Source organism: Dreissena polymorpha, unplaced genomic scaffold (assembly GCF_020536995.1).
Source record: "Dreissena polymorpha isolate Duluth1 unplaced genomic scaffold, UMN_Dpol_1.0 chrUn002, whole genome shotgun sequence".
Classification (NCBI taxonomy): domain Eukaryota; kingdom Metazoa; phylum Mollusca; class Bivalvia; order Myida; family Dreissenidae; genus Dreissena; species Dreissena polymorpha.
The window spans coordinates 1,653,306-1,672,513 of record NW_026273316.1 but is presented as its reverse complement, the minus strand read 5'-3'; the positions used below and the strand labels follow the sequence as shown (position 1 = coordinate 1,672,513).

Genomic DNA, 19,208 nt, shown 5'->3' with positions numbered 1-19,208 from the left:
AATAAAAATCTATTGGTTTAAAAATATCTATACTTATTTAAGAAGCGTTATAAGAAAAACGCAGTACTTTACAATAGCTGGGCCTAACGCTGTTAAAGAGCGGCGTTTTTATTGGATGATACACTTATAAAACGATGGCGCTGATTGGCCGAAATTTCTTAATAAGGATTGCAAGTAGGTCAATCCGTTTATAAATAGAATTTTCCCACGGCTGACGTTGCACTTTAAGAAAAAGTAAACAATAATAGTTTATATGCAAAACATATAAATGAAAGAAAAGGATGAATAAATCCAAAAGAACTTGGACTTGTTTTATAGTTATAAATTACTATGTTTATGTTATGTTACTGTACTTCTTATTAATTATTATTATTTATATGATGTTGTTATGTTTTGTTTTGTTTTTTTAAGGAGGAGAGAGAGAAAGAATAGCCCAATTTTTATAAGTAAAGATGGTGAAAACACACATACTGTTGTATGTGGCATCATCATTACTAGACCCACTGTTCAGTATATACTGCAATGGGTTTGTTGGAGTCTTTAGACTTTGTGATCATTGTTTTAAATGTTAAAATCCAAATAGGATTATTTTAATATAATGATTATAGAAAAAGGTATACACAGATGTGTAATATGTTTGACAACAAAATAATAATAATACTTGAGGGTTTTCCAGATATATATATATATATATATATATATATATATATATATATATATATATATATATATATATATATATATATATATATATATATATATATATATATATCCGACTGACTAATGGGGTTATTTACCCTCGGGACTTCGGTTAAAAACCATTGCCCGAGCACACTGCTTAACATATAACTCTGCTTAAAAAGGTCGAAAACGGCCATAAAATGGACAGCCCGATTTTACTGGGCTGTACGATTGATATAAATATAAAACTTGGCAGTGTTGGTGCGGTGCCTTAATAAAAATCTATTGGTTTAAAAATATATAACCTTTATATGAAGCGTTAAAAAGACGCAGTACTTTACAGTGGATATGCCTATCGCTGTTAAAAAGCGGCGTTTTAATTGGTTGATGCGCTTATAGAACGATGGCGCTGATTGGCCGAAATTTCTTATTACGGATTGCCAGTAGGTCAATCCGTTTTATAAATAGATTTTCCCACGGCTGAATTTGTACTTTAAGAAAAAGTAAACAATAATAGTTTATATGCAAAAAATATAAATGAAAGAAAAAGATGATAAATCCAAAAGAACTTGGACTTATTTTATAGTTATAAATTATTATGTTTATGTTATGTTACTGTGCTTATTATTAATTATTATCATTAATATGATGTTGTTATTGTATGTTATTGTTTGTTTTGTTTTTTAAGGAGGAGCAGGGATGTATAATAGACATATACATCCCTGGGAGGAGAGAGAGAAAGAATAGCCCAATTTTTATAAGTAAAGATGGTGAAAACACACTTACTGTTGTATGTGGCATCATCATTACTAGACCCACTGTTCAGTATATACTGCAATGGGTTTTGTTGGAGTCTTTAGACTTTGTGATCTGTGTTTTAAATGTTAGAGTCCAAATAGGACTATTTAAATATAAGTCTTATAGAAAAAGGGATACACATATGTGTATATGTTTGAATAATACAATAGAAATACTTGAGGGTTTTCCAGATCACAAAGTGGATGAACATTGCCACAATATGTTTACATACACAGTCAAGTACCATTTTTATGAGTATATTTAAGGTTTAAACTAAATGCCACACAACAAGATCTAATCATTGGTGAGATATGTTTATATATATGAACTTTAATTAATAGGGATGCCAGAGCCTGATTTAACAGCTCTCAAATGTAAAGTGAAGTTGCATGTGTACATGTAATTATATGAAACGGAAAGGAAAAAAAGACAATATATGATAACACATAGGGAGTGTAACTCTCAATTATATATTTATGTTGCAGTTGAGTATTGAGTTGTTAAAAAGTAATGAGTACAAGTTTATGTATGTGGCTCAATGTTGAACACTTGCAGACAGGGAATATAGCCGTAATGCTCCAACGTAAGACCCTGTCTGTATGGAACTTAAGGAAGATTGGGCTATGGCGAAGAGAGGTCCCCCCAGAGTGGCGTTAAAACAATACCGGGGTATTTAAAAGTGGGTTTAGTAAAAAAAAACTTATATGTTAAGGGCAATAACTTACATGTCTCCAAACGGTCACCTTCATAGGGCCACATAAAAATTAAGGGTAAGACAATGTGCTTTACAGTTAAAAATGAGACAGAAACAGCTAAATTTGTACAAGAAGGTACATTATTTAAAATATGTACAGAACTATATGCATTTATATATTTAAAATACATCCCGGGTGTACATTGTCCAGGGTAATCATGGAACTTAGGCTGGAAATCCATGGTATAACATGGAATTCCATGGAAATCCCTGGAATTTGAAACAGTTTCCAGGGTTTTCCAGGGTTTTGTTCTAGAAATGTCCATGAAACGTGGACTTTTTTTCCAAGCATTTTCCAGCCTTGGATGGAAAAGCATGGAAAAGGAATGGAAAACGCTGGATTAAGGCTGGATAACCATGGAAAATATTTCCAGATAGCATGGAAAGTGGAACATAGAATTTTTTAAGCATGGAAAAGACTCTAACATTTTCAGCTGACCCTGGAAAAAACTTAGACTTTATAAGAGGAGAAAATAACTTATAAAAATGCAACACATTTTATTCAAAGTAAATCAGGGTTCAACAATTTACACAACATATGAATAAAACATAAAACAATGTGCATAGTTTGGGCAGAAATAGTAGTAGTTATAGTAGTAGTAGTAGTGGTAGAAGTAGTAATGCTGAGGCTGGCAGTAGAATATGTTGTAGGAGTAGAAGTAAAAGTGGTTGTTGTATAAGTTGTATAAGCAGTTAAACTACTGATAATTATACTATTGGTGCAAATTTAAGTGACAGTAGCAGTAGTAGCAGTTATTATTGTGTTGTTGTTTTAGCATTTACAGGAATAGACTCAGTAACGGTAGCAATAGTAGTATAAATAATAATAACAATACTAGTAGCAGCAGTAGTAGTAGTAGTTAAGGAAGTAGCATTAGCAGCAGCAGCAGTAGTAGTAGTAGAAGTAGTAGTAGTAGAAGTAGCAGCAGCAGCAGTAGTAGCAGTAGCAGCATCAGCAGCATCAGTAGCAATAGTAGTAGCAGTAGTAGTAGCAATAGTAGTTTAAGTACTAGTAGTAGTAGTAGTAGTAGTAGTAGTAGTAGTAGTAGTAGTAGTATAAGTGGTAGTAGTAGTAGTAGTAGTAGTAGTAGTAGTAACAGCAGCAGCAGCAGCAGTAGTAGTAGTAGTAGTCGCTGCAGCAGGAGTTGTAGTAGTAGTAGTAGCAGCAGCAGCAGTAGTAGTAGCAGCAGCAGCAGCAGGAGTAGTAGCAGCAGCAGCAGTAGCAGTAGTAGTAGTAGTAGTTGAAGCACTAGTAGTAGTTGAAGCAGTAGTAGAAGTAGTAGCAGTAGTAGCAGCAGTTGTAGTAGTAGTAATAGTAGTAGTAGTAGAAGTAGTAGTAGTAGAAGTAGTAGTATAAGTAGAAGTAGCAGTAGTAGTAGTAGTAGTAGTAGTAGTAGTAGTAGTAGTAGTAGTAGTAGTAGTAGTAGTAGTAGTAGTAGTAGTAGTAGTAGTAGTTGTTGTTGTTGTTGTTGTTGTTGTTGTGGCTGTTGTTATAGTAGTAGTAGTTTTGCAGAAGTAGTAGTAGTAGTAGTAGTAGTACTAGTAGTAGAAGTAATAGTAGTAACTTTCAAAGCAATGTCTACAAGTTTAAATTCTTTAACCCTGTTCAAGGTGTATACACACTCAATATTTAACTACAGTCCAGGTTTGCAATTAACAAACTATCTGATAAACCTGTGTGTGAGTCAGATATGTCTGCTGCTAATCTATTGGTTATAAAATATCACAGCCTTTTCTGATTGGCTGAGTTCAAATACAGAAAGTTTACCTGTTAGATTGAAATTCTGGCGTATTGTAGAAAAATTGCAGGTTAAACTTGTTGTTAAAATGAAGTTAATGTAATGTTCACAAACAGTAGAGTTAATGAGTTTTTCCATTAACAAGAATTTCTTAAAATAATAATGTATGGATATCATTTGGAAATTGACATGAAATGTTGTTAAAAAGTGATGCATACAAGTGTTTCAGAAGTCTGTCTAGGAATAGAACAACAACTGAAGGTTTGTGCTTTTCATTATTTCTAAATATTCCTTTAAATTTATTTTTCTTATGTCATCATTGTAGACCTTTTTTATGTGACATTTTAGGTAAAAGTATGGCAAATATAGAAGTTTAAAAGCAGCTGTCACACACATTTTCACTAAGTGCAGTTTGCAGCTTGATAAAGGAAGTCCTATGTGGAGATATTAATAAGCTTGAATGTAGTATCGGAAGTTTATAATGCATGGCTAGGGAACTGAGGCTAAGGGAGTTATGTGCTGTGCATGATGAGAACTCAATGCTCATTAATGCTGTTAATGTTTATAAATAAATTAATTAAACCAATAGCATTGTTTTTTAGGTTTCACTGTACATTTTCATACCAATAGAATTACACATCATTCTAATTATAGCAATAATAAATTTGTACTAATCATACCTACAAATTTTGTTATGCTATGCTTTGTGATGTATTAACTTCATTGTAAGTTATTATTTAAAGACAATTTTACTAAATATTTAAAACAATACTTGAATTATTTTCTATATACATTTTCATTATGTGCTTTAACTGTAGCTGACCAGTTGATGGAAGATACTGCAGAGTTTGGCAGGGAAATAACCCAAGACAGCAAAGCGGCTCTTTTGGCGCATTTACCAAGAGGACTAACATGGCCACAAATTCATGGTAAATATTGTTATGCCCCGGGCTCATATAAGTAATTAAATGTTAACCACCTGAAAGTATTTTGTCTTTTTGGTATCCAATATTTTGGTCTAGTTTCAATTACAGGTTATTTTTATATGAATTAGCAAATTAGCATATCTTTCATATAGCAATATCTGAATATAAAATTCCTATATATGTTTGAGTTTCCAGATACATGCTAGTGTACCCCGTTTTGGGGCATTTAAGAAAACAACAATATAAATTTCAAAATAAAAGAGAGTCATATAAAAATATAAGTTAAATCAACAATTTATTCACTTGAAAGTCTCAGTTTTCCTGTGTGGTTGCCTGTTTGCAAGTAGATTAAAGCCTGCTTGCAAACTTTAAGAGAATAAATTTCAGTAAATGGAAAAGAAATAATTGCTAACTACTTAGGATCGTAAATGTTCGCTCAAATACAAAAAAGCCAGATGTACCGAATTGAGCAGTGATATGAAATATCTAAAATAGATTAAAATATGAATGAGCATTGAAGTATAGATATTCAATCATATGATTGCTGCACATTTACTTTTACAGATGAATGTAAAAAACTTATGACTTTCTTGTAATATTGTTTGCTTTGTTTTTCTTTCAGAGATCATGCAGGAGCCGTACAGTATACCAGCAGTACAAGTTCTATAAAAGATCCACGACCTACTGAAGCCCAGCCTATTAACAAAAAAGTTTTTAAAAACTGTAATTTTATCCCACCTGGGTACTTATAATTTACTAAGCTGCCTTCACAAGTTTTAGACTTGCAATTATATTTTAAACTGTCACTTGGAAAGTAATACATGTACATGCATTATGTTCTGAATTTCTTTGAACAATAAAATTATATAAAAGTATTTTAATGAAATTGAGCACCTAAATTGCATTAAAGTGAAAGTAGCTGAGAAAAATAGTATCCTTGTGCTCATGGGCAGCTACATATATTGTGACAAACATGAAGTAGCTTAAATAACTTAAATTTTTCATTTTGTTTCTTGTATATCGTTTGTACAGGGTTCGTGAATTGTTACTGTATATTACTTGACTTGCTTGTATTTTGTTACTTTGAATACATGTTGTTAAGGTTGCATTATACTTTTTAACTTTTAAAGTAGCGCCTGTTCTGTTATGTAAGGGCCTGATTTATGATAATGGACCTAGAGGCTTTGTAAGCATGTATTAAACAACACTTGTTTGATCTGAATAATTTGTTAAATAAATGTAACACAATTTGTAATCTGATGTTATATTTTGATGAATTGTGAACAAAATAATACATCGAAGAAACTAAGGCATTATGTTGATTTTTTGTTTTGTTTTAATCTAACCTTAAATTATGATTTATTTAAGCTGTGAGTATTGTATTCATTTAATACATGAATATTGTTTTTAGACCAGAAATTTCTTTTTCTATTCAGTGACCATGGTAAACGCTGGACAATTTTCCATGTTATACCAGGCATCCATGGAATATTAAACAAAGAAAAACCCTGGAACATTTTCCAGGGTTTGCCAGCCAGCATGGAAAAAATACCGTCCGAATACTCCATGTAATCTGGAAAACCCTGGAAAAAAATCCATGGTTTTCCATGGTTTTCCAGATTACATGGAGTATTCTGACGGTATTTATTCCATGCTGGCTGGAAAACCCTGGAAATTGATCCATGGTAATTATTCCAGGGAGCCTGGAAAACCATGGAAACTATTCCAGGCTATTTCCACATACCATGGACAATTGTCCACCCTTTTTTTTTAAATATTGACGCTGGAAAAGGCTGGAAACTTAGTCCGAATACTCCAGCCTCATATTTTCCATGGATTTCCATGGAAAACCCTGGACAAAGTACACCCGGGATGTTGCCACCCTGGAGGGATGAAAGAAGGAGAGATTTTTGGAAGTGTAGGCCGATGTGGGTGGGGGAAGAGAAAAGCCAGCAGAGGTGGTGTCACTCAGTTGTACTAAGGGAGGTAATTGTGGTGATGGAGACTTCAATGGTTGTTTCCCCTGAACCAGAGGGAGTGCACAGTAAATGAAAAATAGTTTGTATACTATTGAAGGAAAATTGATAATGGTTAGATATAAAATGGTAAAAAGACCAAATATTACCTAGATGCATTAAAATAAACCCAAAAAGCTCTAGTCTAACCAATATTATTAATATATTGGTGATGACAATGGAGGAAATAATACTATAGTACCTTGTATGGTATGCAAAATGACAATTAAACAGAAAAACTGAGGCAATTTGCTATATAAAATAGCAATTTAATATAAAAAAAGGATATTTGCTCTAAAAGTAGCAATTTTTAACATGAGTTAGTGCAATACAAAGTAAAATGGTTGCTATGGTGTAGGAATAGCAATATTGAGATAAAAATTAAGGCAATTTGCTATATAAAATAGCAGTTTTTCACAAAAATAATGAAATTGCTACACAAAATAGCAGTTATAACAATATTTGATGTACTCCAAGGATCAAAATTAGCAGTTTCAACAAAGTCGACAATACTTTGTCCTGGATAGGGCTAAATAGGTATTTATCATGGTATAAGGCCCTGTACCGTGCACTCCAGTCCGACATGGTTCTTCGAGTTTGAAGGGGAAAGGATGGGGTGTCAAAGAGGAAGGGAGGGGGTGCAATGCAGCCAACAATCCCAGGTTACTGGACAGCCTCGTCCTTTCTTGTAGTAAGAAGTGCCATAAAATATGATTATATTAAACAAGAAATATCTTTAAAAAAGATATACGGCGTTGATTGTGGTTGGAGTTTATGGAAGGTAAAGATTTAAATGAATGAGATCAAGGATAGCTAATATCTTTTTCTGTGCAGTTTTTAGCTGCATCAAACGCAGTACGGGATGTTACGCGGAGTTTTCGCGGCTTATTTTACATTATTACATATTGCTGGTCATAAACCTATAGATACAAAAAAGAAAACCAAAGTCAACCGGCCACACGCGAAGTCTCCGTACATATTTTAAATATGTATACGCGCGTTCTTCGAACAAACCTGTTTGAGTGGTTTATCGGGAATTGCTACGTGTATTTGATTCGATTATTAACAGTATCGAGAATCATCGCGCTCATACTTAATACATTAGTCAATATGCTGCAATAATACATTAGTAAATATGATGGAATAATTCTTGTTAATTAATTAAAAATAATATTTATCATGGTATTGTTGAAAACACATTAAGAATCTATTATTGACATGCCATAAAATAATATCGCTGGATATCTTCATTTCACATCTTTCTGGTGGTAAAGAAAATTCCGGTTCACCTAGTTCACGCTATAGCGTCTTTATTATATAACTATTATATAACTGACCGCGAACTCCGAACAGCACAGAAGGTCTGATCTGTATATAAACTCTGACATTCAAACACACTAACCGCGAACTGACCCCTTATACCTTGCGGGTTGAAATGCAACACATTAAAGTGAGGCATCGCTTCCACTGCTCTTTATACTTTTACATATAACATGTTGACAGGAATATGGAAGTCAGTACTAAATATGAGAACATGGCCTTTAAGTACACAACGTTCTCGCGCTGAAAATCCTCTGAAAATAAAAGATGTACGCACAAACTGTATTGATGTCGAGATTGAGTGTAAAACTGTTCTATCTATAAAGCCCTTTTATTAGAGATAAAACTGTTTCATGCTGAACACGCAGTAAAACAGTGTTACAAAGACGCGGACATGTTTCCAATGTTCTAGTGGTATTATCAAATCAGCCAATGCAGTCAATGAAGTGTATTCATCTGTACTTGGCCGCGGGAAGTTTTATTTGAGTTCTATTTGACGCTAACAAAGGTCAGGCTAAGGTGAAAAGCTGGCGTATACAGCTGACGCCGAAAAACTGAAAAATGTAAATGGTGGACTAACGTCATGCTCTCATAAAAAATGTATTAAAATAAAGAAGACCAGGTCAATGCCATTGGCCTGATTTAGAAAGGGCGGGGTAGAACAATAATCCCATTAAAAGCTAAAATAAAGGTTGTGTACAAGCGACACAAATCCAACACAATTATTTGATTACATCAGGTCTGTGTAGAGATTACACATTTTTAAAAGAAAACAGTCACAAGACTGTATAATTAGGTGGGTGTTGGCTGCTCTCCCTCCCCCAATGACCTAGATTTTGTCAGTTATTTGACAATCTAGTAGGTATTTGGCGAGGGCAGAGAAGACCGGGCCCCTAGCTGCTCCCTTGGGGTCTAGCACGTTGGTAAGGTTAAAAACTAGTCCATGGGAGTGCAATGCAGCTTCGAGGTGGTCCCTCTGCGCCTTATGGTTAGGACAGTGTAGCAGCATGTGGGGCGCAGCGAGTGGTTCCTGGCACCTAGGACATGCAGGGTCTATACCGAGGACATACTTTCCTGCGCCACCGGGTAATAGGGTGGTTCCCATCCTCAGGCGCGTGATGGCTCTGTCAAGCGCAATGTATATATATATCTTAATAATTCTGGATCTTATATATATATCTGGCCGCCACGTAGTTTACAACACCTTCATTACTAATTTGTTACACTTTTAGATGCAAACAGCAAGTTCAAAGAAATTCTTATTTTCTTAAACGGATAATTCCTAGTGATAATCGGCGATAATTATGCCGACTTTGATTACAAAATTAACGGCTTTTAATTTTAAAAAATGAGGTATCTACTCAAGGAAACATATTGTTACTAACGAACAATACATATGCGATAATTGGCGATAATTTTGCCGTCTTTGATTACAAAATTTACGGCTTTTAATTCAAAAACTGAAATAGCTACTCAAGGAAAATATTGCAGCTAACGAACAATTTTTGCCGACTTTGATTATAAAATTACCGGCTTTTAAGTAGACTAAACGTTAAAACCAGAATTAATATGACTTTTTAATATATATGATAATAAAATATCAGCATAAATACTCAATGATAGTACAAAATGTTGCATGGCCTTTCTGGTATACTATGAGGCCTTTTTGGTTCACTTATGCGGCCTTTTTGGGAAGGCCTTTTTGGTAAACGGCCTTTCTGGTACTATACCCCGTGGAAAAGTGTTTCCTTCTGTGACCGAATGCATCGTGACTAAATACAACGTTCATTTAGTAAGCCAAACAATTACGCGGCAATCATTCATCGCTATGGAACGCCATTACTGACTTCATATGACTGTTTTCGTTGTTTGCAGTACATTAATCCATATTTTCAGTGGAATATACATTATGCTTTGTGCAAGTTTCTTTACGTGCGGTACTTTCGTCATTGTATGCAGTAGTTAAAGCATTACGCGAAGTAGTAACAACATTATGTTATGTCCAAACTTCTTGACGTTCTGTACATTCAACATTATGCGTAATAGTTTTATCATTATGCGCTGTGCAAACGTCTTTACGTTCGGTACATTCGTCATTACGTGCAGCAGTTACATCATTATGTGCAGTAGTAACAACATTACGTGCTGTGCAAACTTCTTTACGTTCGGTACATTCGTCATGACTCATTATGTGCAGTAGTTTTATCATTATGCCCTGTGCAAACGTCTTTACGTTCGGTACATTCGTCATTACGTGCAGCAGTTACATCATTATGTGCAGTAGTAACAACATTACGTGCTGTGCAAACTTCTTTCCGTTCGGTACATTCGTCATGACAGGCTCCAATTATAACAATAGATTCTTTGTCTATGGCAAGTGACCAGTTCCAGTCTGACTCCGTAGCAGCATAAGACACAAACCAAAAGCACGCATTAAACATTAAAATTAATGTACAACACTTGTGGAACTGTCTATGCTAAGCATTATGGGTTTATGGAGCTCCACTACTCAAACTGGAAAAATAAAAGAATTGTATAGTATTCATGCATGTGGGGAACCATAACCTCAGTCTTTAAAGCAGACCGAGTCACCACACTAACGGCGTCGAATGCATTTCGTGTTAGTTTCCAGCTGTGAACCATACCCGTAGCCAAGGCGGGGGTGCGTTGAGTGCGATCGCACTCAACATCTTTTGCCGAGTAGAAAAAAATCAGCTATGATCAAGACAGGATAAGTTTGTGTTGTATGGCAAGAAAACAAATCATTTCTACAAAGCAATGCAGCTTTTTTGTAGTTTACCAACACTTAAAGGCATTTGTTCTGCTCCACGCACAGACCTTTCCGCAATGTGTTAATTATGTCAAACTTGACACTTCAAAATATGTCCTACCCTAAAACAATTGTTATAATGAATTCAAAACGTTATAACATATGGTCAGGTGTACGTTTATGTTTATTCTACCACGGCACGTGACTTGTTTTCTATATACAAAGAAGAATCCTACCGTGGGTTATTACCCCGATATACCAACGGTTGTTAGTATGACGTCACATTTGATTGTCCGCGCACTGTTTATGAATGAAGACGACGTCATTTGATTTTCATTGTTGTGATGACGTCACGTTTTCGCGGAAAAGTGAAGGACGTTCGGTTAATATAATTCTCATTTATAACCTTAATATCGCGGGTAACTTATTAATGAAATCGTGTTAGAATAATCGACGGGTAACCGTTGATTATTGCGGTAATAACCAACGGTATGTCGTTACGATGCTTGTTATCAAACCACTCGAGCTACGCCCTCGTGTTTTAATTCCTACTCATCGGAACTCCATACAGTTGGTTATTACCGCAATAACCAACGGTTACCCGTCGATTATTTCTTAATTCTACCACGGCACGTGACTTGTTTTCTATATACAAAGTAGAATATCTACCGTGGGTTATTGCCCCGATATACCAACGGCTGTATGACGTCACTTTTGATTTTCCGCGCACTGTTTATGAATAAGAAACGACATCATTTGATTTTCATTGTTGTGGTGACGTCGCGTTTTCGCGGAAAAGTGGAGGACGTTCGGTTAATATCATTCTCATTTATAACCTTTAAATCGCGGGTAATTTATTAATGAAATCGTGTTAGAATCGCAATAATCGACGGGTAACCGTTGGTTATTGCGGTAATAACCAACGGCATGTCGTTCAAAATTCCTACGCATCGGAACTCCATACCGTTGGTTATTACCGCAATAACCAACGGTTACCCGTCGATTATTTCTTAAATGTTCATTAAATGTGACGGATCTTGAGCGTAATGGACACATACGTCCATCTTTTTTCTGCAACGGCCTGGTATAAATTGTTGAGGACTTAAGAACATAGGGCCAGTAGTTTGTGGTTATAGGGTCTTAATGGAGCCTTAATCATTATATGTTTCTGAAATTGTTTTAGAAAAAGGTAAGTATTTTTTTATAAATAGTTTATTACTTTCTATAAAAGTAACGAGTTATACCATTTTGATTTCTATTCAGTATTGGTGCAGATTAGAAAAGACCCAGTTTTGTTAAGTGTGTGTTGTACAATACATTATTAGCACGTTTAGAGCAATTTTATGCCTCTGGTGCTATCCATAGTAGCAGATAAACAATTGTAAACAATTGTTTTCAAATAAGTCAAATATTTCCTTTTAATTTGCTTGATTTATCAATGGTAGAATTTTGGAATGGTAAAATACAACAATTTCATCAAAATTCCAAGATTCAAATAAATAATAAAATTTTATACCGTTCTTATTGTTAATTTTACATTCTATAATTTTGTTGTTGTTTTGTTTTGTTGTAGCGTTGAAAAATAGTCTTAAGTTTCACGCATTTAACGCCGCGGGGAAAGGACACATTTATTCTGGGGTTTACTTGTTTATGTTTTTACGGTTGATTACAAAACATCCGAGAAGACATTTTTCGCCTGTAACTTGGGCGCGGCAAAACCAATTGTGCAACTTTACAGTGGTTGTAGCAGCATGAGTAAATTTCTTGTCTCTTAGTATACTGTATCACGGCGGAAATCTTACACATGGTCACAGACAATATGCTATTCTTTGTTGTTTTTGATGCTATCGTTATAGCAGTTATTGTTAACTAGATTCTAAATGCTGTAATCCAAAACAAAACATGACCTAGACCTTTTCATGTATTAATACTTTATTTAACAACTGATGAAATTCAATACTGATCACATGCCATGCTTTAATATATGTTACATTGTTTTGATCATGTGTACTCATGGACTTTATGTCTATTGAATATATTGAAAAAACCAAATATTTACACTTGTATGTGGTGCGTAATGCAATGGCATTGTAAACTGTTCACTCAAATGCGTTACACGAAGAATCTTGTAATGCGAACAAGAGTCCAACGAGGGTTGCTGATGCAGAGACAGAGCCTGTATGTTCTAATCTTATTCAACATGGTAGCCTTTCTGCCAGGGCTCACCGATTTACCGGTCCAATAATGGGACTCAGGAGTATTTTGTTTTTGTGTTTTTGTTGTTGTTGTTGCATTTTTTGTTTTGTGCTCAATCATAAATTATGTATTTTAGCTCAAGGGGGAGATGTAAAGAACGCTCCCACAGTGGGGATCAAAAAGTGTTGTGCACTTTATATCACAGTGATGGGATTTATTACCAAAATAACTATGCGATACCACCAGGTGTTACAAAAATGAACACAATATGTTGTAAAACGCGATAGTAATTACAGCCGTTTGTAAGCTTATATGGCGGGAATAAATGATATTCGTTGGTGAAACGATTAACATTCCGTTTGAAATGAAATTGATAATAAATAATATAAATCAATTGTAAATAAAACTGGAATACGTGTTTTTGATATAAATATAATATAATGAATTTCATTGCCAATTACATCATGATTTTATTTTGATACAAACACATTCTTGATATAATTGATCTTAATGGAAAATAGTTGTTTATTTTAGGATTTTGATAGCTTGGAAGGCCTACAAATCAAAGATGTGAGTCTCGCTTTCGGAAAAAGGGGCTTAATATATGAGTCGCGTCCTGAGAAAACTAGGCATAATGCATATGCTTAAAGTGTCGTCCCAGATTAGCCTGTGATGTCCGCAAAGGCTAATCAGGGACGAAACTTTCCGCTTTGATGACATTTTTCGTTTAAATGAAGTCTCTTCTAAGCAAACATCCAATTTAGGCAGAAAGTGTCGTCCCTGATTAGCCTGTGCGGACTATTCCGGCTTATCTTGGACGACACTTTACGCACATGCATTATGCACAGTTTTCTCAGAACGCGACTCATATGAGCGTCAAGTGTCGTCCTGTGCAAAACAAACGATCTAAACTGGAACGACACTTTCTGCTTTCATGGTATTTTTCGTTTCAAGGAAGTTTCTTCTTTGCAGTCCGTGCGGACTGCACAGGCTAATATGGCACGACACTTTACGCACAAGCATTTAGCCCGATTTTCTCAGAGCGCAAAAAAATATACAATATGAATTTACATAAGGTTTGCATATCTGAACGAAAAATCGCGGTACTGATATAAATCCTGTCCATCATAATATTGGATTTAAGTTTAGACGACAGTTGGTGACACATTCTTACATGCAACCTTTAAGAGTGGTCCAGCAATATGTAGCTAAAAGTGTCATGTAACCCTGCCAGCTTGGTACTTTAGTGAAGAGAATCCGGTAACATCTAACCTGCCAACTGCACGTTTGAATGGCTAAGATAATTTGAAAACATGATCGACAACGGGGTGTGAAGTGACATCTGAGGTGGAGGTATCCATTGATATCATGTCACAAACAGGAGGACAGTAATGACATGCGACACATGACGATATGGCGAAAATGGAGATTTTCACAAACTTGCATAGTTTCCAGCATATTTGATGTCAACAACAACATTTGAGAATGCCTTACTGACATTCGTGTCTGCTGAATAGCATCACTTTGTTATACTCAACTATTGAACTCAATGCGATTCGCAACCTGTAATGCGTTACATGTGGTTTAACGTAATATACAACACCGATGTTATAATCTACAACGTTCTAAATAACAATCCAAAAATTTTGTTAATGCAGTTCGCCACATAACGACTTTAATTTGTATTATAGTTATAGCTTACATACAATGGCACATGCTTTAGTTGTTCTGCACTTTATATTAATAGTATTAAGACTTGAAATATCTTTTAAACAAAGAAATTTTTGATATCAAATTTCTGTACCGTTTTATTAAACCATTTATGCCTAACATCTAGAAAAAAGGCATTCGCAAACAGCGTAGACCCAGCATGATGCGGCGTCTCATCAGGGTCTGCGCTGATTGCTAGAAGGAATTTCTGTAAGAAATATTCTAAATATAGAAATAAATATACTAGACATTCCTAATTTTGCAAATAAATTGATCCAATTTAGAAGAATGGGACAGTCCACTCGGCTTTAATGGGTTAATAATGTAGAGCACTAAAGAACGCTTATAATACATGGTATACCCGCTATAATTGAATCTGCTTGTTTAGAATCAATTGGACATCAAATTACAAACAGCAATTAAATCAGCATCATAAATGAATATTAAGACTTGAGGGTAGAGCTGTTTTATCTGCTACATCATTTAAATATCAGAAACCACCGTTAGACTCTTAACCCTTTCCCACTCAAAGGCAAAGTGAAAATGTGCAAATAGCATATAACCAGAACAGCCTGCGAGAAACTGGCAGTCTGTTAAGGTTTTATACTGTTTGCTGCTTATCAGTATCTATGGGATGGAAATGAAACCTTAAAAACTTGAATCTAGTGAGACAGATCTGAAATTAAAAAGAACTTTCTAAGGGACTACAAACACGTCAAAATACGTATCTAAGTGGTGAAGGGTTAACAGCAAATGTTTGCTTTACGAGGGATGGCCACCGGAGCATTGTGCAGCGTAAACGCTGGTGGCATACTGTGTGTTATGACCAAATAACCAATGTATATTTAGTTCATTTCCCATAAATGTTAACAGCATAATAGCTGATTGCCACCCTGTCGCATAAATACTTTGTAAACAATGCGATTACCGGTATTTTCTCACTACTGTCATGTATTATGTTTTTTAGTATGAACATTACTAAATTCTGTATGATCAGTTACTTTTCACAAGACCTTTTGATATGTCTATTATAGTATGGTTAAGGCTACTGAACACCTGAGCTCCGTGAAACGTAAATAACGATGTGTCACACCTCTCCAAAAATTCATAAAAAAACTCCACATCGTTGTATCATATTCACACAAAAAATGTTTTTCCTTTTTATATATTATCTAATCGTTACATGACATGGACAGTTCCTAAACAAATTACTGAGAGATTATATTTGTTATGCTTGTATCATTAAGTTACCAGGGCTCCCCCTGGCCCAAAAATTTTTGTAGCCAACATTTTAGCCAAATGGATTTTTTTGTAGCCAAATTTTAGAAACTGTAGCCAAAGTATTAGCAAAGCATTCGGAACCACCTGTTGTAAGTATAGGCTACAGTAGTGTAAAAGAAGAAACTGAACAAAGAAGCTTTAATATGTTTATTACTATAATCATCATGTGTGCATAACAAACAAGAAATATCTTTAAAAAAGATATACGGCGTAAATAGTTTAATGAATGAGATCAAGGATAGCGAATGTCTTTTTCTGTGCAGTTCTTAGCTGCATCACACGCAGTACGGGATGTTACGGGGAGTTTTCGCGGCTTATTTTACATTATAACATATTGCTGGTCATAAACCTATAGATACAAAACAGAAAACCAAAAGAAGAATGGAAGTGAAATTTAAACATATGAGTCAACCGGCCACACGAGAACAAACCTGTTTTAGTGGTCTGTCGGGCATTGCTATTTGATTCGATTATTAACAGTATCGAGAATCATCGTGCTCATGCTTAAAGTGATATTATGGGCATTTTGCACTGTTGAATTGAGCTGAAAAGAATTAACAGGTCAAAATAGTTAGTTAAAATGTGGTTACTGATCAATTATCTGCAACTCACCTTGCTACCAGTTGTTTATAAAAATATATTTTATATTCGATATTCTTACGTGACCCACCCAGTCCTGTAAGCCGAAATGATCCGTAAAACAATATTGTGTCTTTGTGTCGTATGAACAAATCTGCACTAAAACTAAATTTAGGTTCAACTCTTAAACGCATGATCAGTTGTCAAACGAAAGTACGGTTAATATTCAAATGCATTATTTGTCTCTTTCTGGTATATTGTTTTAGTATGTTGATGCTGCATTAATTACTATAAGTGTATATGAAGTAGAAACATCAAAAATAATCAACGGTTGCGATAGACACCTATAAACTGTTACATGCTCATAATATCACTTTAGTACATTAGGCAAATGGTGGAATAATTATTGTTAAATTTATTAAAAATAATATTTATCATTGTATTGTTGAAAACACATTAAGAATCTATTATTGACATACCATAATTATATTGCTGAATATCTTCTTTTAACATATTTCTGGTCTAAAGAAAATTCCAGGTAACCTAGTTCACGGATAGCGTCTTTATTATATAACGATTATTTTACTGACCGCGAACTCCGGTGATGACCTGTATATAAACTCTGAATGTCCGCGACTTGACCCGAAACCTCGCGGGTTGAAATGCAATTCTTTAAAGTGAGGCCTCGCTTCCACTGCTCTTTATACTTTTACATGTTAACATGTTGACAGGAATATGGAAGTAAGTACTAAATATGAGAACATAGCCTTTTAAGTATAAACGCTTTTGCGCTGGTAATACTCTGAAAATAAAAGGTGTACGCACAAACTGTATTGATGTCGAGAATTGAGTGTAAAACTGTTCTATCTATTTAGCCTTTTTATTAGAGATGAAATTGTTTCATACAGTAAAACAGTGGTACAAAGACGCGGATATGTTTCCAATGTTCTGGTGGTATACTCAAATCAGCCAATGGAATAAATGAAGTGTATTCATTCGTACCTAGCCGCGGGAAATTTTATTTGAATTTTATTGGACACTTACAAAGGTCAAGTCATGGTGAAAAGCTGGCTTATGCAGCTTACGCCGAAAAAAACCACAGTTGTGCAGCAAAGTAGCAAAGTACACATTAGTCATAGCCAACACTACAGCCGCTTCACTTTTGGATATTGCTGCAACCTGCGCATTTGTCATGGATGTTTTCAAATATGCTAAATTTCAAAACAAAAAACTCATTTTGAAAAGTGTCAATATATATTTATTATGAACATAAATTATTATTGTTATTTTTAATATATTATTAATAATAAAAAAAAAATCATGTATATACATTTTAATATAAATGATTGTCATTCTTTTATATTACCTTTTGATTTTTCGTGTTTCTTTTTTCAACATACTACACCCAGATGTGAATGAATTTGATTTTTGAAACTGTATGCATATTTTGCAATACATCGTTTTTGATTTTGCATTATAAACTAACCACATGAATTCCGAAATCTTTAAATGATCTATTATCAGATTTGATTTTTTTTAAGACCGGATCATTAGATTCGTCCGAGTCCAAAGGACGCTTACTGTATTGCCTATGGTCGCCATTATGGAAGTCACAATTTCCGACACCTTCACCGTAAATGTCAAGGGTTTTATACCCCTTCATCTATCCTCATTCACAATTGTAACGCATTTAGCCTTTAATCATTACAAACATTAAGAACTTCTCGAAATTAAAATCAATTATTAACTTCTTTACTTACGTTCATTATGTGACTAAGTTCATAATTCGCTAACGGCTTTTACTCAAATTGATTGAATCGGCAGCAATGTTTAATCAGATGTAATTGTTTATTTAAGCCGATAAGATCAACGGTTACACCAGTCAGTTTCCTTTGTCTCAATATCCGGTTTCTGACAGGTGTTAATGCAGACTGCGTATCAATTTTGCGGTTCAATAATACGGGAATTTATTATATGCCTGTTTAATGCATTTAACAAAATACAGGTTGTATCAATCTTTGAAATAAAAAATCCCGTATTACGCTTCTCGCTGTTTCAAATTCCGTATTACCATACTAGCCGGACTACTTCGACCCATTTAATGACGTCACATTCCGCGCACCGAAAATATAAATATTTTATATTACGAAATATATTACATAGAACATCGTGTGACATCATTTCTGTGACGAAACACAATAGTTTTATCTAAACTCTCTGCAATTTAAGGACCTGTGGGATGTGGTGTTTTTTAACAGTAAACTATTTGTAAAAAGTATCGAACGAATTCAAAACGTATTTTGGAGTGTGTGTTTATTATGCTTAAATGTTGATTTCGATAGGAACACAATAAAATAGTGTGGTTTAAACTAAGTTTCGATAAAGACATGGAAGAATAGGAGTAGAAGTGCATATTGTTTCAACGTTTTTGTTTTAAAC

At 34.6% G+C, this 19,208-nt stretch overlaps 1 protein-coding gene and 1 long non-coding RNA gene across 10 annotated transcripts in view; both read left to right on the top strand.

Moving 5' to 3' along the window:
- LOC127863181 (uncharacterized) overlaps window positions 1-19,208 on the top strand; it is a 397,789-nt gene that overhangs the window by 44,214 nt on the left and 334,367 nt on the right. The window lies entirely within an intron of this gene.
- LOC127863199 (uncharacterized) lies at window positions 4,296-6,207 on the top strand. Its single transcript, XR_008040987.1, has 2 exons — window positions 4,296-4,901; window positions 5,521-6,207. It is a non-coding gene; the product is annotated as an uncharacterized LOC127863199 (long non-coding RNA).